This window comes from Amblyomma maculatum, chromosome 11, assembly GCF_055883805.1.
Source record: "Amblyomma maculatum isolate TAMU_Amacu chromosome 11, ASM5588380v1, whole genome shotgun sequence".
In the NCBI taxonomy this organism is placed as follows: Eukaryota; Metazoa; Arthropoda; class Arachnida; order Ixodida; family Ixodidae; genus Amblyomma; species Amblyomma maculatum.
In genome coordinates this window covers 56,013,748-56,040,793 of record NC_139354.1, presented here as the reverse complement: position 1 = coordinate 56,040,793, position 27,046 = coordinate 56,013,748, and the positions used below count along the sequence as shown (strand labels likewise).

The following is a 27,046-nucleotide window of genomic DNA, read 5'->3' as shown; positions in this document are numbered from 1 at the left end:
TGCGCGCCGCTTCTCGGCAGCTTTACAAAATAACTGAAACTGCACTAAATCCCGTCGTCATGTTTTGGGAGGCCGTAAAACTAAATAGATGGTCACTCGTTGTGTGTTGATCGGCGTGGTGTGCGTTCGCTCACGTTTTCTCGTTCGTCAAATGCCTGCGGAGCGTCAGTATCGCGTGCTGCCCGTTGCAGATCTCCACTTGTGTTGTGAACGTGCTTTCAGGGACAGGAAATATCGCTGCGAGTTTGAGCTGCAGCTGCGATCTCGCTTCGGCAGGGTCAGCATCCGTTAACCGAGCCCGACTCATCGCGGTCATGCGGTAACTTCAAACTGCCTGGTGCTTCTGGCGTTGAAGTTTTTGCCACCGGCGGCTTTCTCATAAAGGCTAGTGAACCGGTCGGCGCGGACGAGTCGACGGCAAGCCGAGCAGTAAGAAGAGTCGTTGTCGCACTGAAACGGAACGCCGCAGCCTGGACACGGTAAGAGCCGCCGTTGTCATTTCACCCATTTTGCCTATTGTGATGTTTCTTGACCAGTAGAGTCAAGGCAGGAAGAAATAGAAGAAAGTGCTTAAATCGTGTACCTTTATTTAGCGGTTGTTGTGATATACAGGGCCCATAGCGGACGTTAGCAACAGCGAAGCAATATTTTCAGGAACGTTTATTTTTTTCTCCTATTACGGTCATAAGCGTTTATTGCCTTGATCGAGCACAACGGTACCGATTGCGCACCTTGACGGGGTTTGCATCATACGGGGTCTACGACAAGTTTTTTTTTTCTTTTTTTTTAAGGCTTGTCATGTGGCATAGAATGAGGCTGTCTTTTAACTTAAAGGGTATCATGCAGTCTATTTTATTCAAGGAATCGGAGCAAGCTCCGGCTCTTAATTTGTCCATTAGCTACAAGTGTAAATAGACCTCCTGTGTAGCCGACAGCCGATCCAACTTCTTGTAGTCGTCTTATTCTTGACGGCTGCATTCCTGGGCATGTCCATAAAATGTGGCGAAGATCCATCTCGGCAGCTGGCCTTGGACACTTAGGGCATGTGCTCTGCACTGCATCCTCTTCAGAGCCTCATCGGCACGTCACCGATGGAGTAAGGGACTACAAGTCTTGCTACGCAATAGCATCAGCGTGGAATTCAATCTCGGTTTTGTGCCGCCACATGATTACCTGCAACTGTAACCGATGAATATGCGCACCAGAAGTGATACAGGTTTCCTGCTTTACAGCTGGCCATCCCAGGATGAGCTGCCGGGCTGCATGAGCGACTTCTGTGCTGCTGGAGGTTTCCCTGGCATCGTGGGCACCATCGATGCCACTCATGTCAAGATCCAGGCCCATGAGCTGTACGAGGGAGCGTACATATAAATAGGCATTTCTACCACTCCATCTTCGTGCAGCTTGTGGTGGACAGCAAGTGCCAGATCCTCGATGTGGTCGCAAAGTGGCCCGGTGGCACATATGACGCACGAGTGCTCACACACAGCGCGCTCGCTCAGCTCTTCAAACCGGGCACTTACACCGGCATCCTGCTGCAGTGGCTATCCATGCAGACTTTGGCTCCAGAATGCGGACATGTGCGGCAAAAAGCGATACAGTGCAGCTCACGGCACCACCAGAGCAGTGATTGATAGGTAGGTGCGCAGCACATTCTAAATATTGGATTGCATGGTATCCCGAACACTGACTGGTTGTGGATGTCCGTGTTGTTCGAACAGCTTGGTACAGTTGCAAGTGTTGTTGAGCGAACAATCTATGCTGAAAGAAATTAACTTTGATGTCGCATTTGTTTACTAGTTAAATAACACTGCAGTCAAATAACTTTGGCCAAGCCTGTGGGGGGGGGGGGGGGGGGGGGGGGGGGGGAAGCTTTTCAGCAAACAAACAAATTATTGTTGGGTGTCAGTCAAGTTATATTTGTTGAATGACACATATCAATATTTACTTAGCAATTAGATTTGTTCAAAAATCATAGCATTATTTTGTCATTTGAGCAATATATATATATTCCCTTTAATGAAGGTATCGAAATATTTCCATTCATTAATGATGCAAGGGTATTTACTGCATTACATTTCACCGGACACGTTTACAGGTTGTGTGATAGCCTGGAAGAACAAATGCTCAAAACATACATTCCATGTACAGCATATTACGAAGCTGTCAGTTCCATAAACCAAAGGTTACTCAGAGCAGATGTGGTGTTATTTGAAATGCATCATGATGGAGAGAAAATTTTTATTATTCTGCATATGCATTCACTTTTACTGCAGCAACTTGCGTTACGCGCGTCACCAACTTTATAGTGGCATTGCATAGCCCACTCACGATGGTTTTTTTTTTGTAGGACAATAGGGCAGCTGAAACGCTGCTTCCATTCCCTCCATGATCAGCAGCACATGTCACTGGACCATGTGTGGACCAGCATCATGACGAGGTGCTAACTCCACAACGTGTCCCAGGAGTATGCGTGCAGCATAGGCAAACAAATGGAAGTGCAAGATGAAGTGTCTGTACATGCTTATCCTCACTGGGGTTATAGATTTATGCTGCGCTAAGGCATGGTGCAGCAAGATTTCTCCTGCTTTAAGTACAGTTATGTGAAATGAATTATGCCTGTGCTAGTCACTGAGTTTAATGTTTTCACTGGGTAACTTCTCATGACCGGATAACTATGCAAATGTGCTTATTTCACTATGTGCTACGTCAGTCTTGTATTGACATCCTGAAGCCTACGCAAGAGTGTGCATTGAAGTATTTTCTGTTGAGCTGTTTAACATTGCAGTACATATAGAGCATAACAGATGGAGCATAAACATCTTCTTTTTACTTCATTTTGGTTGTAACATCCAATTCGAGACATATAAACAGGAGATTATATTTGAGCACTAAGCTTAATGTCTACCTGCAGTGGAGTTACAGTGGTTAGGGTGCTCAACTACTGCACCCGAAGATGAAGGATTGAATCCTGGCCATGGTGGCCACATTTCGATGGAGACAAAAACATAGGCGTCCGTCTGCTGTGCAATGTCAGTGATTGTTAAAAGATCCGAGGTGGTCGAAATTTCCCTACCTCTCCACTTCTGCATCTCTCATAGCTTGAGTCACTGTGGGATGTTAAGCCCAATAAATGAAACCAAGCGTAACCTTAACATCGGTTACACCAAGAGTAGGTTCAGTGTGGTAAAGTATGGTACTTAACAGATTACAGATATGTTTTAAGCTGTGAATTTGTTATTTTAATACCTACAATATATATTTTGTTACAGTCTGTGCAGTAAATTGTTAAACATGCAATATGTTTTTCCATCACTCAAAGATTGCCATTTTGTCAAATACTTGCATGGCATCAGAGTGCAATGGTAAACTCTGGGAGACTTGGTGAATGTATGCAAAAGTAGAAGCGCGGGCTACCATATTGTGGTAGGTGTTCACAGTCCCAGGTTTTGTATAAATTGTCTCGTATGGCATCCATGGCAGCAATGCTCGGACGAGCCATGTGGCATAATAATAAAATGCGAACTACCTGCTCAAAGTGTAACGAGTAATTTTGCCATCAACTTTCAGTGATCACACCTGTATTATTGGCAGTGCTTACATTGCAATTACAGTTGCGACAACTGAAGAGTATATATAGGGCCACAGAAAACTGTCTTATTATTTGCGGGTACAATATTCAACATTTTGGTTAACTTTGTATTAGAATGTTTATAGCCTTTTGTACCACTCCTCACCCACCGTGATTCAAATCATGTGCATGTTTTGTTGTGTCAAGTTTTTATGTCAACTAAGCTTTTCTGCATTATACTCTTGCAAGTGCTTCAAAAGTATTAATTCCACCCTTTGAGACCAATACCTGTAACCATTACAAACTGTTGTTTGTTATTTATTCTCTGCTGCTCACTATGTAGCGTGACCTGCAGAACAAATATCAGCATGTCTGGTGTGTGTAAGGCATCTACAACTGTCATTTTGTACTTTTCTCAAGTATATGTTGTTTTGCTTGTATGATAATATTTCTTGCCAATGTGGGCCACCCTTTCCTGAATTGTATGCTGCGAGAACAGTATGTGCAAATAATTTTGCTCAATGTCGTGCTGGTGCTGGTCACATGCTTGCATTAAATCACCTCAAGGGCTACTGATCTTGCATATCTGTATATGGTTGCAATACCACTCGTAACCTGTGCACATCCAACACCCAGAACAGGCCAAAATTATATGACTGGAAGAAAAGTACCTGGTCGTTTTTGTTTATCTGCAGGAAAAAACGGTGAGAGCAAATGCTGTGGTTGCACAAGTATACCACATTACTGTCATGGTGGCAACTGCTGTAGTCATATGAACAGCTGTATTTGTCAACAATACTGTAACATATTTGTGTTCATTTGTGTTTCAGAAATTGGGGTGTGGAGTACTGACATTTTGATATACAAATCGAGTACATTTGTGGGGAAGAATGCATTAGAATAAATATTCTACAAACTGGTGCAAAAATAATAAAAATAATAAAAATAAAATTTTGTCATTTTTGCTTAACATTTGCACATGACTGATATTGTGCATAGGCATACACCGAAACTAAAAGTACATTACAAATGTTACACAGCTTTGGACATACAATTTTTTTTTCAATAAGGCCCTGCATAAAACTAGTGGGAGCTGTCATATCGTGGCAGAATGCAGTAAACTTCCATATACCTTATCAGCCTTTAAGGATCCAGAAAAATCTGTGCTTTATAAGAAAGCATTATTTATTTAATGGGCCTGAATAAATTGACAGAAACCATTTGTACCTGACGTGCACTTGCGCGATTTTGTCTGCTTTTTAAATGAAAGCGTATTGAGAACGACGTTATTATCGGTTCTCGTAAAGCGCTTTATTGGGCACACCGTCGCAATGGCCCTCTTTATGAAACGGCCCCGTCGCGTTTTGAGAATACTTCACTGCGTGGTCCACGCGATCACGGTGAAGCGTGGAAGCTTTCAAAGTAAGGTGATTGAGAAATTAACGGTATATTTGGTATTTTTACACTAGTCACAAATTCAAATCAACTTTTCGGAAGACGGATAGATTAACAAGCATATTTCAATCGTATAGATTTTTTCGCGAAGCCCCTCTAAAACGAAAACCGCATATCTTGAAGTTCGTCAATACGTCCCCGTTTTCTATTCAGGGGTGTTGCAGGCATGTGTTCCAACCTGTGCCGCTGCTAAGCGCAAGTTATTCTTTTAGTGCTATTGCGGTCCGTTTTGTATACCGCTGGTGAATAGGTTTACACACAACGTTCCGAGCGACGAGCCTGTGCCAGCAGTGGGTAAGGAAACCGTGTCGAAGAAAGGATGTGGTGACGGCTCCAAAAATTGGAATGTGTGAGCGTGGCAGCTAGTGAGGCGTTTTCTAAAAACGGAATGATATTGAATATTGGATTGATATTGGTGAATGAGCGACTCGAGTTTCGCGTCAAGATAAAATGCATGATTGGTGAATCTTTCGTCGAGATAAAACGCACGATCCGTGAATGAGCGACCTTTAGAGAGGTCGAAATTCTGTGAGCCTTCCAATACGGCATCTTTTGTCACAACCTGATTTTAGGTCACATTTGCGGCGCACATAACCTCAATTGTAGCTGCAGTGCGTAGAGTGCTCTAAAATTGTGGGAGACAACTCTCTGCTTTTGATAGCTTTTAGGACAGCGTCTAAATGTAACTGGTCGATTCCTATAATATGCCTCAGTAGCGATTCAACCGGCACTGACGTCAGTACAATACTTGCTTTTGAGGACTGCAGTTAATTAAAGCTCCCTAAAAGCGCTGCTACGTACAAGTCTGATATCCGCGGCCTGTCTGCCCCCCCCCCCCCCCCCCCCTCTCACACCAGCCCCAGTACGCGCACGTACTTACGCTGCTTACCCAAATGCACATAACCGCTGCCCTAGGAGGCTTTTTGAAGTCATCCCGAAAACGTGTTGTGGAAGGGCGTGGCGCGTTCCTGTAGGCATTTTATGAGAGGAAAAAAAAAACCCAAGCAAAGACGTGGTAATTAATCAAAATGAGGCAAATGCTTGAGAAAAACTAGCGGCTTAACATTTTAATTGTCATTGCTAGAATGAACATTCTGATTGCCAATGAAGCACGCACGACGGCTACGGTTTCTGCTGCTTAAGACGTGAACGTCGCGTCATATGCATGCGAAGTTGAGCTCTGTTTTAGACAGCAACGACTGCAGCACGCTTTAACGTGCGCTCGCATCATGCCCCCTAAGAGATTAGACATGCAGGAAAATTCGACTTTGGAGGCGGCCTTGCTTAGCTGCTCATCGCTAGAGTCCCAACTGGCCCTGGCCAACGGGCAATGGTAATAGCTTTGTCCAGTGGCCTCCCATACTAGGCATTCCACTCATGCAAAGAGCCCTTGGCCTGCACTCTTTCTTTTTTTTTTCTTCAATAAAGTTTTTCACCCTCACCACGCCGTGACAGACTGAAAGCACCGTCAGGTGCCACGGCGCGTTCCCTAAGCAGGGACCAAGATTTCCCATGTATAGGTACCCGCTGTCCTCAAACTAGGTATCCACTGTCTCTATGGGTATGTTAAGACAGCCCTGAATAACTCCGGTCTTGAAACAGTCTGGTCTTACTAAAGACACTGTTTAAGTCTCGACTTAGAGCGGACTTTATCGTGCAAGCGGGCCCAAATATACCGTTGGCGGTAACTTTCGAGCTCATTTCTTCCATGCGCTATAAAGGCCATGTAATTGCGAATCACCAAACTGACCCCTGACATTCCTCAGCTATATGATGTTGCGACGCTAGAGACTATTTTCGCTTTAAAAAAATGCAGTCATTTGCATGCCTCGAAATTGTGGTCTTACATTTTTTTCTAACTGCCTTCATCTTTGTTGAGGAACTGAGGCGGCTCTAAAGGAAAGCGGCCAGTTATTCTTGCACTGAAGGCCTACGGTTAAATTCGAAATCTCCACATATGAGTAGCGGCATAACTTGAATGGCTGAAAACATTGCGCAAAAACATCCTTTCACATTTGTGGCAAAAGCAGAACACCTAACCATAACGGATCGGCCTTGTATCCACACATTGCACGTCTCCTACTAACATACAAAAGAAAACCTATCAAGTTGAACCATAACGAATCGATCTTGTATCCACAAATTGCACGTCTCGTACTAACATACAGAATCAAACCTGTCAAGTTGGATACGTCATCGTCAACCAACTGCTCCCATGTACGATGATGGAAATTTCTCGGGGCTAGCACTCGAACGTTTAATTGCTGTTTCAGTTGTTAAGCGTATGACCCGCTTGAGCCGGAAGAGTTCTAGAGCTTCCTCGATGGCGTAGGTTGTTTTGTGTATTGTTTATATCAGTCTGAGGTCCTCTAGCTACCCGGTTATTTGGCACAAAACACCCATAGTTTTGAGTTTTTTCTGTTATCTATGAATGCGGCCTGGACAAATTACGCACCAAAAAGGTTTTCAAAAAACCCAACAAGTTTAGATGAGGCTGCTGCAGCCTTGCCAACTATCGATAAGCGAAATAAAGTTAAAATTTTTAACAGTTATCGATATGATCATTTGTAATTTTTCTAGCGATATGTCTCCTCCGTTTTGGGTGATCTCTAGTCTGCTGTACATTTTTCTACTAAAGTACATATACACTCCCCTTCTCCTTAATAAAAAGGGTCATGGCTTCTAGAATACAGGCGTTTGAGTGCCTGTTATGTATTTATTCATATAACCCCTAAAGATCATTATATAGATGGTTGGTATAAATGGGGGAGGGGGGGGGACGATACCATTGCTATAGTTCGGAAACACGAATAAAGCCATTGCTCGCCTCAAGGTTGTGTGTTTGATCAGCGTGAGGCCGCGGGGCCGTTTGCCCAGCAACTGTGATGGCATCCGATGTCAAAGCACCGAAGGGGCCAATTCTTTTATCTCGTCCCTCATTTGCCTGTACGTCATCATTAATATTCGGCCTCTTAACATGGGATGCACACGATACCATGATACAAGCTGCTTTACCACAGCATACGAAGAACGTGTGGCGAGACTAGGCTGACCGTAGTCGAAAACGTAAACGCACTTTTCAACCAAAACATATCGTACTGGTTTCGCGCGAGCATGAGTTTCACTATGCTTAATTCAGCTTAAGGTTTTCTTTACGTAGCACATTTTATAATCCAGGATCTCAGGAAGGTCAATAAGCTCACCAAGTAAACGTCGCCACACAACCAAAATAACCAAGCAAAAATTTAGCTGTTCGACGATGTCGGACTTCGATATCGATCGTCAGCTAATTGCATTTTATTTCTGATAGCATGACCTGTTGATTTTAAGATTGGCCTAAAGACTTTAAGAATGCTGCTACAATCCGATGGTTGCATTGTTGCCGTAAGCCGATATAGAAATACTTCCAAGACCTGTTGATTTGTAAATAGAGATAGGGCTAATATTTATTGCCTATTTATATATTTTAAATGAAGGAGCGGTGCACATCTAACTGTATAAAGACGAAGGAGATCAATGCGCACCGTGAGGGTGTTTTCGAGTTTGAAGTTTATAGAGACGGGGATGATTACCACACAGCTCGAGAGTGTTAGAGTTATACATGAGGCGTGACCGGCTGTGGCGATAGTTTGTACTGTCATGCCTGGAAATGACAATGAAAACAACGGTGTCTGTTGCACGGTGCGAGATGAAAAATGCGGCGCACGATTACGTGACGTCTGCTGTAGAAGGATTTCGTACTGAGTGGGGTGAAAGCAAAACTCGCAAATGAACCGGTGGTGTTAACACTAGCAAAAAAATAATAAAATACACAAAGCTTGCTTCAAGTTGCTTTTACAATAAAACGCCACTACTACCAGCCGTGTTGGTTCACCTATTAAATATTTGTTTTGCAAAACCAATCAGTTCGGTATGCGCTCGCGTGTAGTGCAAGGTCTCTTAAAAATTTTGAGCGGCATTAAGATGCGCCTTGCGAAGCAACAGTATTAGCTGCCACCCAACATAGTACAAAGCCCCTGTTTAACCAAGCCATGTCAGCGTGCCTGCGTAGATTAAGCGTAACGTGAATACATGGGTGTTGACAGGATGAGCCTGAAATCTCTCCCAATAGTAAAGGAGATTCCCGAGTTCGCAGTTCCTGGCGAACGTAATGTGAGGCAGCCTTACCTCCACATAGTGGATTCCCATATGAGCACCCAGCTACCACATTGCAGCGCCATGCTAATGATTTTTCGCTCACAACGCCAAAGACGACTACGACGCTGACGTTGGGTTTTCTTTTTAATAATGTATTAACCGCTATCGTTTTAGACCTTTGGTCGGATGAAACAAATTTATTGATTTGAAAGCACTAAACCTCTATCACTCACCTTGAAAGTAGTCTAATTGGAACTCAATACATCTGTCGTGATGTGTCTGCCATTCTTGGAAATGCTTAAACGCAGAAGCTTTTTGATATGGAGATCAGGTGGGCCGTCGCATTCCAGACGATGTCTTCTGTTGGCTAAAATCGAGATACTTTAAGCGGTAATCTCAGCTTGTAAAATGGCCAATATAGCAATACGGAACAATTTCGGTGTAGTAAGAAGCCTGGCGAAGCAAAGGAATACGACGTAATGTAGAAAATGTGAGCCATATGGGCGGAATATGCTGGTACGTTATCATTGTTTAGCGGTAAAGGTTTTCGCCTACTGAACCGGTCCCTTATGTTGCGCAGCTTTATGAAGACGTGTGTTACGTTTGGGGCGTCAGAGCCCCGTGAGCGAGGAACTTCTCGATTCGGTTGCTGGGTGGAGACTGCCGTATTGTGCCTTCGGGAGAGAGACGAGAAGGAAAGAAACGCGAGCGCTTGTAAACAAGGCATTGCTTGCCTTGGTCGTGCACATGGTCCGAGGACGGTCGAGTTCCACGGCAACGCACGGTTCGGGTTTCTTTGGACCGCGCGTCGTCGTCAGCGCGGGAAAGAGGGAGTCTTGCTGGTCTCTCCGAAGTGGCCGGCTCGCACGGGCAAGGAGGCATTGCAACTGGAGCGGCTGTGCGTCCGTTTGCTAGGAGGCAGTGCGGCTGTGCTTTTGTTCGCGTACACAACATCCCTTCCTCCTTAGACTGGGTTACCGTTACGTTGGGGGGACGACGTTTACGTTGAGGCCTTGGCGGAGCTTGATCTTGCCTAGACTCGCTTTGTTTGTCGTCGCTGGGTTGCGTTGCGCAGACATTTTGTCGGGCCTAAGCTTCTCCACGTTCGGAGTGAGATGCTGCAGGCAGATCGTCGTCATGCTTTCCGCTGGTGTCTCAATCACGAAAGTAGCCGGGAGTGTGTACTGTTGTTCGCTTGCTGCTGGTCCGTTGGTCCGATCGTTCAGTGGCAGATCTTCCGTCGGGTGGGCTTCAGCACCTGGCTTTACGTGGTCAAGGAGCCGACGAACTGTTCCGGTGTTTGACTTGATTAGCCAAGATTGATTTCATAGTCTCTTCAGTACAGTTCTTTCCATCGAAGCAGGGCTTCCTGTGAATTTGCGGAAGAAGACCGATTTTCCTATAGCCACTCGTCTTGTAAGGATCTCGTCCGAGGTCGCCATTTCAGCAGATCGTGGCTGAATACGTGTGAGTGCTGTCGAGAGCTCGCGTCCGAACATAAGTGAGGCTGGTGTTCTGCCCGTTGTTGCTGAAACAGTTTTGTGCTGCTTGAGCAGAAACCGAGCCAGCTTGCATATTAATGTTCAAGATTAATCCTTAGCCAATGCCTGCTTTGTCTCGTACACCGTTCTCTCTGCTTGCCCTTTCGTGGCCGGATGATAGGGAGATCAAGTAATATGCGCGGAAAAACGGGCCCCTATTTGTTATTAGCCTTTCGGGAATGCCGATGGTCGCGAACAGGTTGCACAGTTCCTCAATTAGAGTCGGTGATAGTATGTTACGCATAGCGCACTTCAAGCCACTTGCTGTACTCGTCTACAACAATTAGTAGCATCTCGTCGTAAGGCATAAGCACTGTAGAAGAACGAATCAAACGATTCAGCTCGTGAAAAGCAATCTGGTGTTTCTTTCTCCCACGTTTATGGTGTGTTTTTCTCCAGAAGCTTGTAGAGCTCTTCGGAGACCGTAGCTCTGTTTTCTAGAAACCGGTCTTGCTTGAACAGATCATGATGGCGTCCAAGAATCTCTTCAAGCTCTTGTCGTGGCTCAGCGACCTAAATAATTTCGTGCAATCGCATGGTGCAGCGCGGAAAACCAGTCACGTGCAAGCAAATTGCAGCCAGTTCCTTTCGTTACCAGCAAAAGTATCACCTAGTCTTTTGATTGAAATCGCACACGAACTTCTGCAGATCCAAGAGTGCGAAGTTCCTCTCCTGACCAAGTGAGCAAGTCAAGCAGTTCTTTTATTAGCTTTGGTGTGTTCACAGGCCATGTTTGGCTGTAAGTAGGCTTGCTGATTAAAGAGCATGCGGGGCCCGTATCGACTTAGAATTTTAGCGGTTTTCCCTCGACTTTCACATCAACTAGGAATTCGGGGCAGGGTTTTCGCTATCACTGCGTGAAGGTCGTAGCAAGGAACGCTGTGCGGATTGTCGTTGCTCGGGGACTGAGCTTTCACACTGTGCTTACCAAGATACTTTGTTGGGCGAGTTGGTACTTATTCATTATTAATTTAAACAGCGCAAACACGAAGACGAAAGACTAGATAAAGTACAAGACACAGCGCTTGTACTGTGGCTTTCTTTTATCTTGTCTTTTGTCTTCGTGTTAGAGCTGTTCAAATTAATGATGAATTCACACTGTGCGTTCCTGGCCTGGTGTTAGGCCTGCCTTCCTTGGTTTCTTTCTTGCGGGAGATGCAAGCTTTCTCTACGTGGTCTTTCTTGGAGCAAAAACGGCATAGTGCGGTCCTGAATTTGCAGGTATGAGCCTCGTGCCAGCTGTCACATCGATAACAGCATCGTTGCCGCTGCGAATTCTTGTGCGCCTTTTTGAGTTGTGAAGTTTTATGCACTTCCGTGGAGCTCGTCGCTCCCTTGAATCCTTATGCTGTCTCGACGCACTTTCTGCTGACATGGCCAGGTAAGAAGCTCGCTGAAACATCGTTTTCTCCGCGAACGGTCTATTTTGGAAGTGCTCGACGAATCTGTCGTGAAGCATGACGTCTTGGGGCAGCACAGTGGGATCGTTAGAACAGCTGCGTCTGCTTCTGCCGGTGAAGTCGATGTTGTCGTCAGCACCCCGAAATTGCAATCGGCTGTCACACTTCTGAGGGTTGCGATGTGGTTGCTGATTGATTCTTCAGGAGTCGATTCCACAGCGTCAGGAACCAGATCTACCCGTGGGAAGCTGGTGACATATTCGTCGACCTGCCGTGGCTTACGTGAAAGAATCCGGAAGGTGGTTCCTCAAGGTGCTGAGTGCAAAAATGCCAATTGGTGCTCTTCTTTTGGCCAGAGCTCAAGGACAAAGGATTCCTTAACTAGGTACCTAGGGACACGACAGTGTATAAAACCGGGGTCTGACCATTGCTGGGAACATTGGAAGACTTTCTCTGAAATCTCTACCGTCATGTAAATAAATTTGCACTGCTGCTCGATTCCGTGTTGCCTTGTCGCCTCGCCTCACTGGCCTTCGGTACCTTCGGGTCCGGCCCTGTCTGCGTCGCAATACGAACGAAGACACAGGCTTCACATCCATGTGAAGTGGTATTTGTATTGTGCAGTTTTGTAGAGACAGCAGTTTTGTAGAGAACCAGGCAGGCTGATTCTAATGTCATCTTCCCATATGAAAGGACGGATCCTAGTTTGTAGCTCCTACCAAGCTTAAAGTCAGAGAACCCGGCGTCCAGTTAATGCTCGGCTGTATGTCATCTGCCAGCTACCGCCTCCCACGTAACTAAAGCGTTAGGACGGAAGGAAGGACGGAAAGGATCACGGCCGCAAGCATAAACCGTTAAAGGCTACGCCCTTAACGCCTGATGCTTGCCCTACAAAGGAAAGATCACCCAGTTAATATACGGAATCAATGGTAGACATGCGTCACTTGCTTCTCTTTGTATATAGAGACATGAAGAAACCGAAGCTGTAGATCCATTGTTGTGCAATGAACAAGTTTTATTGAGGCCCTTCGTTCCATTATTATTGGTAATTATTTTTATTCAATGGCTCCATGCGCGGCCGTATAAAATTTCAGGTATTTTTAGATGCGGCACTAAGCCTTCACTAAACAAAACTTCGCGATAGCAGTGTCTTCACCTATCGGCCATATTGCAGCCTTAGATGTTTCGCGTTGTACAGGAGAGCATTTATCAGCAGTTTAGCTATATGATGTAAGCAGATGTTATACCCACCCAGTGATCTTGATGGAATCAATACTTCTACCCCGCAGAGGTGGCGCAGTGGTTACGGCGCTCGACTACTGTTCCCAAGGACGCGGGATCGAATCCCGGCCTCGGCGGCGGCTTTTCGAAGGAGGCGAGAAGCAAGGCGCCCGTGTGCTGTGCGATGTCTGTGCACGTTAAAGAACCCCAGGTGGTCGAAATTTCCGGAGTCTCCACTACGGCGTCTCTCATAGCCTGAGCTGCTTTGGGACGTTAAACCCCACAAACCAAACCAAACCAAACCAATCAATACTTCTATGTTGTCGCAGCCATATAAACATCCACTCCTATCTACGTACTTATTCGCAGGCGTCTGAATTGAGATGAACATATCGAGAGTAACAAAAAAGAGAAACTGCAACCACATTACGACACAGCAGAGAACATATATATGAAACACAAATGTTTCGAATTGTGGAGCTAATTAAACGCTCTATGTAAAAAATTCAGGGAACACGCCGGATTGCAATTTCGCTCCTCTATTGCAATTTCCAAAGGGCGCATCCATGCATGCGCCCATGCACCCCTGTACACTTCCTTCAACTTTTGTGCAACGAGGCCAGCGGCTGCGGAGCACCAAGCCTCAATGCAAGCCTGAAGAAAGCGCTTCGTGGGAGATATTTGAGGGTGCTTTAATGCGGGACTCCGTCCTCCGAGCTCATTTTCAATGCAACGTTGATCGCATTTATTGATTCCCATCAAACTGAATCTTAGCGATGGCTTTCAGCTACCACGCTTCAGTGACGAACGCATTGTGGAAATCAGCTTCATATTACCTTTAATGAAATTACGAAGTTGCGTAATATCCAAGCATAGCAGCCGATGCGCTGCAATTTGAAGCAATCGTATTTCTCGACGCTCCAAGAAACGCGTAAATAAGAAGCTTGCAACGCACACGTTTAAAAAAGTTACAGAAAAGCTTATCAAGCGAATTGTTTATCATATCATTACCAGTTATTATCTTATAGCAATCTACTTTAGGTTCAATAGCCTAGGGCATCATTGAATTGCAAGAATAGAGAAAAGTGGGGGGGGGGGGAGGAGGGGGAGGGAGCAATGAATAACTTATTTAAAGATGTGTTGCCACTGCGCTAACGCCTCTAATTTCGCTGTTCTTCTTGCGGATCCTTGTTCGCGTCCTTTCAATTTGCTACTAGATTAATCAGTAATGTTGTATCGGTGCCTCTTTTAAGTCGTGAAATGCGACATTATGTGAAAGACCTTTAATCAAGGCATGAAAATGTGCCTGCGTGACCATACGAGCACCTTATCAATTTGGGGATGCTTACAAGCTGCTCAGCCAAATTCCTATATCACACTCTCATCTCAGAGTAGATATCCGAGTTGACAGCGCCCACCAACCTGGCAAAGTCATGTTGCGCCGTGACGTCGCACACCACAATGACGAATCAGGACAGATTCATGTCGCTTGCCAGCTTTCTCTTGCCAAAGCCTTGCTAATTATACCACACGATAGCGTTATGAAAAGTGGGGCGTTGGCTGGCGTTGGCGTTGTGAGTGAAGAATCACGAGCAGGAGGCTAGCAAGCAGTAGCTGGCAGCAGACATGGCCGAGCACTAACTGGACGCAGGGTCGCCTCAGGTTACAATTGGCAGCAGCTGCCGATCAGCCGTCACCCTTCACGTGAGAGGGTGATATAGAATCAGCCTGCCAGGGCCCTTGAATCCCCGTTACCCCTAGGCCACGCATGGACGCTCGTAGGGCTTGTTAGAGTGGGGCTCTATATATGCATGGTGGTAGCCTACGCTATTGCGTCATACCCTTAAAGGTGGAGCTTAAGTGCCCCTCATATTTCTTTTCTTTGACAACGCCAACGCCGACAATACCTAGGCTGAATTTTTTGGAGGACTTCGTCTATAACGCTACCGTCTTAATAAAGGAATAAAGTGAAGAAGGCAATCATTATCCCCCGAGCACATCCAAATGCTTCGAAAAGTACCTTTTTAAGCATGTACTTCCTCTGTCTAATAAGAAGCGTTTGTTTAGCTTGTTAGGCAATATACTCTTGCGCGAAAAAAAAAATCCGGTCGATGCGTCAAACGTATTTAAATAGATGAAGGAACCTCAGAAATATCTATGATTATACTGAATAGCGACATATTTGTCTCAATTGCACTCAAGGTATAACTCATTTAATATCGTTAAACTTCCCGTGTTAGTTCATAGGAATAGCCTAATCAGTGCACGCGGTAAGACGTTTTCCTAAATTCGCCGTACTCCCCCAACCTTTAAGTAATTGGTGCAAAAAAACCTTTCTTGTAATTTGTGTCTAAAGGATAGAAACGTATTCTTATCGCTTGCCAATTCTGTATAGGGCTGTTACGCATGAATTTTGTTTTTGGTTCATTGTCAAAACTACAAGTGAAAACATGTCTCCTGCTTCAGGTTGGAAACACCTAGCTATATGGATTCCTAAAAGATCTGTGCAAACATAAACATTCTATTATCGCCCAATGAAGCTACTAAAGAATGAATAATAGAAACACCACCTGTTACTGTTTTCAAGTAGTGGAAAACCGGAAGCCCTGCCATCTGACCGATTGGTTGTTGTTTTCGAAGGCACTAACAACGATAGTGCTGCTTGATATCAGCAAATCGCCTGCAAGGAAGGGCACGTAGAAAAACGCTGTGTCTTACCCACTCTCAGGCTCCGAATTGAAAGAGAACATATTTTTTTACAGCGCTATGGAAGAACAAGGAAATTTTATAATACAAAGGAAAAGGCAGCAACGTACATTCCTTCCACAGGTGCACAATTTATATGCTGTAACCAAGCTGCTTGAAAATCTAGCTATGATCTTTGGATATAAAGGGAATGTTTTCTGCCTATATACTTGTTTTTTATAATCTTTAATTTCGGGAGCTGAAAACAATTCATTTGTGCTCTAGATTTCAAGAACTTCCGCGGCTGTCCTCGAGATTTCCGAACTCCCTACCCGTTACTTTCCCATCACTGACAGCTTTTTTCAGCATGTTTCTACTTCTGTATAATAACTGCGCGATCTATTTTTGACGGCAAAGTAATTCCACGCAAATCTTCTTGCGTTTCCGCAATTACAACCGCCGATGAATTTCACATATATATTTGAAATGTAAAACAAAACCTAAAGTTTATTGCAGCGCTTCGAAGATCGCGTCTGCTACAAAATTGCGGTCGCACAGGAAGTAATTTATCACGTTTCAGATCCAAATGGCGATTTTTCTACAGCAGCACTGCGCTTTTGTCAGCCGAGAACTTCTCGTATATAGGATGACAGCGCATCTTCATCATTGTAAATTTGCGGCTGCTTTCACAATAGTTTATAAAAGTTCCTCTGCGGATATTTTATCATTCTGACCAGCCGTGCGGGTGTTCGAATGTTGTTTTCAAGGTCTGCGACACGGAAACTAGGCCGCGGCTGAGGCGTCTGCTTTTCGATGAAGGTGAGAAGCCAGACGCCCGTGTGCTGTGCGATATCAATGCACGTAAAAAACCGTACGCGGTCGACATATCCGGACCCTTCCACTACGGCATCTCTGAGAGGCTGATGCGTTTTGGGCTGTGAAGCCCTATAAACCAAACTAAACCAAGCCCACTTTGTGTAATTGTATACGTGAAAAAAAGAGTCACGGAATTTACTCCAAACATTCTCTCCGGCACTATTTATTCAGCACTCATTTTTATTGGTACAAGTTCATACTTCTTGTTACCATGAGTGAGAAGTGATAATCAAAGAAAGCAAAGCTTCACACACTGCCATAATTTGAAACTCCTTTTCGAATATTGAGGTGGTGTGCCCTAATCTATGTTCTTTACTCACGTAGAGAGTGCGCCGAGCTCCGTTGGTACAAAATGCCGTAGGCCTCGTTTATTTATTTCCTGAGAGATGTGGCAAAACCTACAGAAGACTGATCGGCAGGTGAATGAAATAAAGACTTCTAGAATCAAAAGCAAATTTCGAGAAAACGTCCTGACAGTTTGAGATTTCTTGCAGCGACTGTCCTTCAAAAACTCCGGCACCTGAAATCAGCAAATCCAAATCAATTGTTAGACAAAAAGAGCAGTTTGTCCGAGAAATTATCGAAGCACCTTCGACAGCGAGGCGGAGTGACCTGTGTACCAGCACGCTGTCTTTAACTGTGGAACATAACACTTCCAGTCCGCGCGGAAAAAGCCACTGTGCTGCACTGTGTGATCGGCAGGGTTCTGTCAAATAAACACCACGATAGAACCACCCCCAAAATGGCTTTCTCCCTAAGTGGTCTTAATACCCTCAATATTTTTTATTTATTTATATTCCCTCATGCACCAGAAGAAATACAAAGGGGAGGGGGATACATAAAAATGAGTGCACACCAATGACGAATATAAATATAGACGTATATAGAAGTACGTATAAATAAACAAGGAATAACAAACAAATAGAATAAAAAAGAAGGAAGGAACGAAGGAAGGAAGGAAGAAACGTTCAGAATGTAGTGGGGATACTATAAAACAAGCTTTTCGGCAGTAAAGGCCAAATATTTGTATAGAACTAAGCATCATACAAATGGAAACAATGTCTTTGCGTAATGAGTTATTATCTGACATTAAAACGCTATTACATGAAAATGAATTGCATCCTACACTTTCTGGGTATCAATGAACCATGAAAACATTATATGCGACAAGATGATGTCCCTACTTTACCGCAGTTGAAAAACCTCTCTTTCAGACCGAGTTTGTGGTAAATTTTGTGTATATTAATAATGGCACTTCTGGCCGGCGGCAACTGTCCTGGTTTGGTGCATGGGTTTATAACGTCCTAAAGGCACTCAGTCTATAAGAAATATTATAGTAGAGTGCCCGAAAATGTCTACTACCTAAGGTTCTTTAACGTGTACTGAGAGATAAAGGTGGGAGGGACAGACTTGATTTCACAGGAGTTACATTATTTCGTTAATAGTAAGAAAGTATAAAACGAGAGGCGTGGTATTCCACAGCTTCCAAATCGCAAACATCTTTATCAATTCTACGGATTCTGACAGGTGTTGGACAATCTGATTTAGGTGTATCAACGTTTTATAAATAAATAATATTAATAAACTGTATGATCTTGAAAAATGTATGCGATGATACGCACGCATGCTGTTAGAGTTATTTTTAATGTAGCCCACGTGAGGTTTGCAAGACAGGTTAAAAATGACTTAACCCCACGATATTAAAATATAACACAGTCCCAAGATAATTTTGTTGATGTAGAAAGTATTAGGTGTCCTTGAAATACGGGAGATTTGCCCATACAGACACTTATCAACAATTTGTTCTACGTTTCATTTGGTACAAAAATCGAGATCCTTGTAACTGATCGATTGAAGGCAAAATACGCCATTATCATCATTACTTTCATGATAACACTCATGGGCAAAAAGGGTTATTGAAGAAGAGATTTGTTAGCTGGCATGTTATTTATATACATGAAAAAGAGAAGGAGCCCAAGGACGTACACCTGAGGCACGCCAGAACGGACAGACAAAACAATGTGAGTTGTTTGCCGTTAAATGTTGTCAACGGATAGAAAGAAAACTGTTCCGCCATGCAAGTACATCAGGGTCTATGTCAACTTTACTCAACATGAGGAGCAAAAGCTCACGACAGACCTTGTCAAACGCTTTAAAACGTCAATGAGTATGCAATTTGCGGCAGGTCCGCGATATAGGGGGCAATTAAGGTCTTGTGGGAAACATTTTGCTGAGCTTGGCATGAATTTCATTATGGAAACCATTTCGGGCAATGTTAAAAGCGGAATTTGTTTCTAAACAGTAGATAAGAGGTGTGTGTATATGCTCTATGATATAACAAGGTCTAATAGTGTGTGATATTGGACGAAGGTTGTCAGGGTAATGTGGATTTCTAGACTTATGCAAGGGAATCGCTTTCCCAAGATTCAAACGTCGGGGTTACAAACTGTTTCGAGAGATAGATTAAACACGATTAAACTGTAAGGATTATGTAATAGGACAATTTTACATTAATGAAGAACTTGACGTTAATGGATGCTGTAAACACTACAGGAGAAGGAAACGTTAACAGTTTCTATATGCTCGGTATGCCTGATATCTCAAATAGAACTGCATCCATGAGAACATTAAAACTAGGCCAATCGCATTTGTAAACAGAAACATGCTCAGAAAAAGCCGCCAGAAAACATTGATAGGCTACAAGCCCATTCATTAAAAATGATGAGCTTTAACCTCGTTTTAATTACAGAATGTGCCTTCATTTATTTTTTAAAGCATTAAAAAGACACCTGAAGATCATCGAACAAAGTTACAGCCTGCCCAGACATTTTTCTACGGCACTTATTCTTATTTAAAGACGGCGAGAAATACTACACAAATATTCAGTTGATTCTTATAAATAGTCGGCGAACCAAAGCTTGCAAATTGGTCATTGTGTGCCAACTCTCCATCCCATATTTCGAAATTCATGCTGAACTGAAAGCTCGTTCAAACATCACATCTTTGATTTCAAACACTCAATTATGAAACCGTAAACCTTGACACTATCAACATAGTGTTTATGGTTGATTGTGGCGTATGACAGATGCATTATGGAAGCCATTCAAAAAAAACCTTTAAGGCCGAATCACATGACACCGTTTCTTCGGCGCCGAGTCCGCGTCTCGGCTAGCGGCATCGCCTAGGCGGTTGAAGCGAAGCGACCCTGAAAGTCACAGGTATCTTGGGGTGCCAGATCTCAGCTTCGACGCCGGAAATGTTTAGCAAGGGAGAGCAATGACAGGACGCGTGGGCAGCTGCAGCATGCGCCGCCAGATTGCGAAAATAGTTTCTGCGAAAGCAAAATCTCTTCTTTTGTCCGGGCGCATGCTTGATCCTTTGTTCACCTTGCCTCCCCCACCCTCCCCAGTAAGTTACCGTCGTTGCTGAATAGGACGATTTTAGCCACGGACAATTATTCGAACTTCCAGGATTCCTGCATGGGCTTGGCTTTCAGTTCGTACGCCGTCATGTGTTTGGTCACACCTCGGGCGCGCGCCGAGCGACGACGCGAGTAAAAGAGACCCTGACGCGACGCCGAAGAAACGCTGCCATGTGATCGGGCCTAAAACGCTAGCACCGCCCGCTAGCAAAAGCAGCCTCTCAACTCCCACAGTCGAAATACATTCGCCGAAAAAGAGACATTTTTGGCAACGCAAGTCAACCGAAGCTGGAATGGCGCTTCAGAATTATGACAAAGAGACTAAAGTACCCTGTCGCCACCCTTTGTGATGTCCTAAATACTAGCCGGAAATAAAGGCCGGAACTCACAATGACGTATGACTGGCACGTATTTTGAATGAATCCACTCTTTATAGACTTCTAAAGACAAGGCCAACGACGACAAATACAGAATGGTCCTGAGCAAAAGCGGCAAAAAATAATTGACCCTGGAACTGCAAACACAAATTTCATTTGCAGGAATATTGCCCACAAAGTGAGCACGCAGCGTTGTTGACCAATTTGGATTCTCACGCGACTTATTAAGGCACCACTCTGCCTTCGTTATTGTAGGCGTCGTCGCATGTCGTGCGAGAGCGTAAGACATGCAGTGTTTTGTTTCTGAAGGAACTCTCAAATAATTAGGCATTAGAGTGAATGCACATACACCTCAAAGCTAAATGGACGGCACCAACCAAAATTGCGTAACGTCGAACGCTGTGCTTTATTAATTTGCTACCACGCACATCGGTGAGCTGTTGTATAAGAAAGAGAAATGAAATTTTGAAGTATAGGAATGTGGCCAGTCACCATTCGGAAACCGTAAGGTCTTCAAAGATAAACCTTGGCGTTATTAAAATTACTTCAACACAGCGCCTGGAAACGACATAAGGTGAGGCTACAAACGTCGCAACGCTATGGGCAAGTCATGTACTATCAACCCCCCCCCCTCCCCCCCGTCCGCCTGGAAAGAAAAAAACGAAATACGCGAACAGGTTCATTGAAGAAAAAATTTTTATAACTTTGCAGCTGTCACGAAATCGGCGCCCATTTTTATCAAGCCGGTACAGCGCTAGTCGCGCGCGGCGTCGCGTGGAGAGCATGGAGAGAAAAGCCCCTTCCCCGCGCGGGAGAGCGCGTAGCTTTGTACGCGCTGCCGTGACTCTCTTTCCCATTGCCCGGGGAGGACGGTAATTCATCGGCCTGGAATGTGCCAGGCCTTTCGAGAAAGTTCTATGGGACCTGGCCAATGACGACGCGCGGCTCGACTGGAGGAGAAGAGGGAGCTATAACCAGCGAAGTTATGTGTGTGTGCGCGCTAGCTTTGACGCGTGCTAACAAACAGACGCGGCGCGCCCTATTTAAAGAGACCGCGCCGCTTGATGAGTCAGTCAGTCAGTCAGTCAGTTCGTCAAGTGTTTTGCGACGTGCTCGCCTGTGTTTCGACTGGACTCCCGGGGATCACCCGCTGCTGGCAAGCCCACGGACTTTCAAGGGAGCGGCGCTCGTCTCGTATGGCGGCCACATCGTGACTCTTGAGGCGTCGGACTGCAACAGTGCCCGGTGAACAATTTGGTGTTTGTTTATGTACTCTCTCGTGTTTCATCTGTTGTAAAGCCTCTACGTTATTGGATACCTGTGTAATTGCATGCTTAGCGTTTGTTATTCTGTGAACCTCTCGTCTGTTGTATTCCAAGTGATCTTGTGTATTCCTCTGTATCGTCTCTTGCTGTACATAAATTGTGTTTTGTTTGTTACTTCTGACTCCGATCCTTACTCTGGTTTGAACCGGCGACCGCTGGGCACCAAACGACCACCCCCTTCTGTCACTACAAGGTAGCTGAATTCCGGCTGAGCTTGCTACGCAAGTCGAGGGCATCTCCTTTGCGACCGGAGCAGCTACCCCCACTCACTCTAAGGGTGTCTGGGAGTGTGCGCACCGTTAAGGGCGCATCGTTAATAATACCCCCTTAATCATTAACGGGTGACAGCAGCGCAAAAAAGCTAGTCAACAAGCTTTAAAACGCGCATACCTGTTATTCATTACTTTGAACTACACTGCTGACTAAGATTTAAGTATAAGAGCACACTCAGTGGAGGATGAGGCTGCGCTTTTCTCATCCTATGCCTTCGCAAGCCTCAGGTGACATGCTCACCGACCGAAAATCTGGACTCATCCTGGATGTTGAAGAGCTCCGCTTTTTTACACATATTCTAACTCTAAAAAACGAAAGCACAACGACTTATCAGGTATTTGGAATATTTTTTTCTTATATAAAGCACCACATTCATTATTTTGGTTGCTTATTTATTTATTGAAATCGCTCTACCATATACCAAAATCTACAGGGCTATGCGGTCTACCAATTAAGGCCGTACTGCCGTACGTGTCTCACGCAGGATTAAAAAATATATATATATAAACAATGAAAGGTGACGTGTATGCTGGTTGATAGAAAGAGGAAACTTCATTTGCGCTTTTCGAAGAAGCAGTTATACCGTCGACAAATTGCGCGTTTTTATCAGGAGTGATAAAAGAGTCAGAGCGGTTAGACCTACGCATGCAGATGAAGTGTGAAAATAACAGTGAATGGAGGAGGGGTAAATAGGAGAGAGGGCTTTGCGGCAGTAAAGAGCAGTTGTCATTTACAGCTTTGATATGCATGGTGCGCTTTGGCTGCGATCGCAAAGGTCAGAAACTAATGAATTTAGAAAGAAGGGGCGGCATGAAGGAAGAATTTGACAGTGGAAAAAATTGCTGTAATTAGCATTACGGTAGACGGCGCCTTCTTTTTGACCTTTTATACAAGTCTGACAAAGTGTGAAAGTCAGCTGCGATAAGCACTATTCCATGCACAAGCTGGACAGCGGCGAATGCCCAACACACTAAGTAAATCAGGCTGAGCATTCCTTCGTATTCAATATTAACAAATTCCACGCGCATGCCGAATCACTGCCCAGCCACCCCTTGACAAAATGTCACAGATATTTGTGTTCTTGAATGATCTAGCCTGTGGTGAAAACACCCGATATCGAGGGAAACGTAATTATACTTTATTTTTTAAATTTATTACAGTGCTGTCTGATAGAAATTAGAACCAAGGTATCGGTTCGCACGATGAGGTTTCAGAGATTCTCTGAAATTGCGTGCTGAAGCATTGGTCGCACACATAAGCTCCGACTTCAAGGATATGACGCAGGAGAATTAATCGCTCGCGTATGCCGACTTTCATGTGGATGCTCCTCATCATTATCCTTTGATTACCATTTAGGGAGTATTACTTCATTTATGACGCCATTATACTACACTCTCATTATACTATTATACCACACATAATACCACAATATATATAGCTGTGGGTTACACGCTTCACATCCATGTGAAGTGGTATTTATAGTCTGCAGTTTTGTAGAGACAGCTACATTGGCCACAGTCACGCCATTTCGCTTTGCCTGTTGGTGCCTGACCGAAGAAGAACAAGAAAAAGAAGAAGAAGAATAAGGGAATGAAGGAGGAGAATTAGGAGAAAAAAAAGAAGAATAAGAAAGATAACTTGGTAGATGAGAACGACAACAGCGAGTTGCTAGGGACAGAAGGAGCGTTCTAACGTTCTGAAGGGCGCTGGGCCCCGACATTCGACGTAGAGACGATGTCATACCACTAGAAGTCTTCTACACCCGAATTCAAATGGTCAACGAATAGAGGCAAGGGGTGCTCATACGTGAAGCGGTTTCCCTATGGCATAAATAAAGGTGAAACCATAGAGTCAACTGTTATGTGCAAAATCCTTGTCTTTACATTCAAACCTAACCTAAGCGTAGCCATGCAGATTACTCTCGCGTAACTTCAGGTTGGATCGCAAGCTAAACTACAGCTATTTTTGTTTTGGCCTCGAGAATAGTATTGGCCCCTTCAGAAACTCTGAAAAAGGGCGAGTTGAACAATCCTCGTATGAAATGTACCTGTCAAAATACATTTATAAACACAAGCTTGTATGCTGTGCCGTTGGCTAGCTTTGCACATAATCCTTAATTATTGGAAGGAGAGGTTTAAAATATGAACGAACTCCTAGTTCTTTTCATTCCTTAAATATGTAACGATTTCAATATATTTGAAACCTCCTAGGAGACTGGTTTGTTAACGCCATAACGATTGACTGCACACTAAAAAATGGAAGGGAGGGGTGGGGCAGCCAGCAAAGGACAGATTGTAACCTAAAACCGAATAGCAGACCTCAGAGCTGAGCTTTTCTGCATTATCCACGAGTAACTGGTTTAGCTCTGGCTTTCGTTTTTTCTGGGTTTTTGTTAAAATATCTGCTTATAAAAGAGCCTTTATGCTAACTTCTTCATCAACTAAACTACGAACAGGACAATATCTCCATTTTTCTAGAGTAGTAACTAGAATTCAACACGGGCCCATGACGACAATACATCAGTGCGTATTGTGCGCAACTTTGTCTCGAACTAATAAGTGCACGAAATGTGGACATTGTAATTTTTGGAGCCAGTATATACTACCACAGGTTTGAAGTAAAGTTAGTTAAGAAAGTATGCACTGCTATCAAAATCGACTTGATGGATTCTGAATGCCCCTGTATTCAGCCGCAATGTCCGCTCCATTCAGAGGAATGAAATTTGAAAGAGCAGTACCTGATTATATATTTCGACAGCACTTCAGTTAAACAGTACGGTTTGGTATGGCAAAGAAAAGCTTCTGCAGAGCAAGCTTCTGATAGGACATTAGTATTTACTCTTACACGAAAGGAATATTTGTGCTCGACTTATTTGTTTTTCTGACTTTCAAAACTTGGTGCAATGCTGATAACTACAATCGATGCGTTTTGAGTAGAAGCTGCTGCTCACAAAAAAGCGAGGGTGTACTGCGAGCTGCGAGGTAACGCGAAAAGTGCTATGGACAGGCACCTGCGCTTCACCAGTTGCTCCGAAAACACTGGACCCACTCCTAAACAGAACGTGGTCTCGCTGCAGTTTGCTGTCAGAAGTCGTTTAGCTTATTAAATTAAAAAAAAATGAAACAAAGGGACTGGCAGCATGCCAAATAATTCCCGCAATGCAATCGTTGTGTTGCCCGGTGGTTTTTCTTCATGAAACGCAAAGCTCGTTTGGCCAAAAATTTAAAACTGCACTATTTTATGTACAGCTGTTCAACGCCTGTAATATGGCGTTATTACAGGTGCGCTTTAATGTGGAATGAATAAAACGTATTCCAAAATATGACAGCGAATGTAAAAAAGAAGTGCCTTTTATTTAAAATCTCCATGCATTCTGACTGTCCACCTGAATCATTACTAATAGGCTGCAAGACGTACAAGTCCCGAAATAATGCTTTCTCTTATTTATTATTCATGAAGGCAATAGAACTATTCGAATCAATTACCAGCTCTTATTATGCCTAATTCTAACGCCTAACACTAGCGAAAGTAATGAACGATAGCTACCAAAACCACAGGCATGTCAAAGCTTTGTTAGTGCAATGAAACCAGCCATAATTTTGGATTTGGAATTTGATTTTTTGTTTACTTTAAAGTACAATGAAGATCATATGTACAAATATATTCGTTTGACTTTTCAGTCTTGTGCAAACGTATTTTCTTTATCCCTGCAGTAAAAGTTAAATTGCTGTTGATAATAACTCCAAATTAACAAGATGGGACCAGCGTAGAATGACTAAAGTGTAAATGAAAAATTCTCGTCGAGGCCTGTCGGGTACTCCCTGCTTCCATTCCAAAAACTAAAAACGTCGACGATGACAAGGCGAGTGTAAACAAGCCCAGCTACAGCCAAAATACTTATATGCAAATGAAAGAAAGGGCCTGTGGAGGATAGAAGCAAAAAGTTTGATAAAAAGCATGAGAGTAAAAAGAATACAGAATGGTTCAAACCTATCTCAGGCATGGCTTGCTTAAGCAAATAGAGAGCGCACTGCAAAAATGGTGTGTGAGCCGCAATATCCGCAAATGGTCTTCCTTGCGTTTCTCGGCCAAAGCGAAAACTGACTTTTTTTGGGTGATGACCCGGAAGCAATAACCCTGACTGCGTATTATGTGCCGTGTCTACGCAGTCCACAAAAACCCCGGCTTCTCCTTCTAAAAGTCCTATTCCTTTGAACAGTTAAAGACGATCAAAAACTTTCTTGGGAAATGCCCACAGAAGGAGACGTTCATGTTTTATCCAATAATTATTTGAGAAGTGCCTCATTGCGAAAACCGGAATTCAGCCTCCACGCTCGAAGTGGTCGGTGGAGAGGTCCTAGAATCTCAGCATAAAATTCATTCTGTTAACACGTCACTGCTGACTGCTGGGACAGCGAATTGACTTAGTATGCTTAAACTCAATGTTATCTGCATTTCCTTGCATTTGCATGAAATCTTTTCAAACAACCAGCTAGAATGAAGAGCAGTATAGTCCCCCCCCCCCCCACACACACACATAGGCTTTTTCATACTAATAGAAAAGAAAGAAATATTTGAGTTCATTGCTCGAAATGGTTCGGCCCCATAGATTTTATCGGTCCAGAAGAAATTACTGAGGGATAGAGAACATCGCTGCATTGGGTGCAGAAAATATGTTCTTTAAAATCTTAGAGATAGTTCTACGTTTTGCACAACAAATAAGAAAAAAAAAAACTAATCCCAATCCTTCAATAAATATCCAGT

The 27,046-nt window shown here is 44.0% G+C and overlaps 1 long non-coding RNA gene across 1 annotated transcript; it reads left to right on the top strand.

Moving 5' to 3' along the window:
- Window positions 1-400: 400 nt before the first annotated feature.
- On the top strand, window positions 401-2,546 carry LOC146173834 (uncharacterized). The gene is made up of 3 exons (XR_014701811.1): window positions 401-479; window positions 1,233-1,637; window positions 2,351-2,546. It is a non-coding gene; the product is annotated as an uncharacterized LOC146173834 (long non-coding RNA).
- The last annotated feature ends 24,500 nt before the right edge of the window (window positions 2,547-27,046 follow it).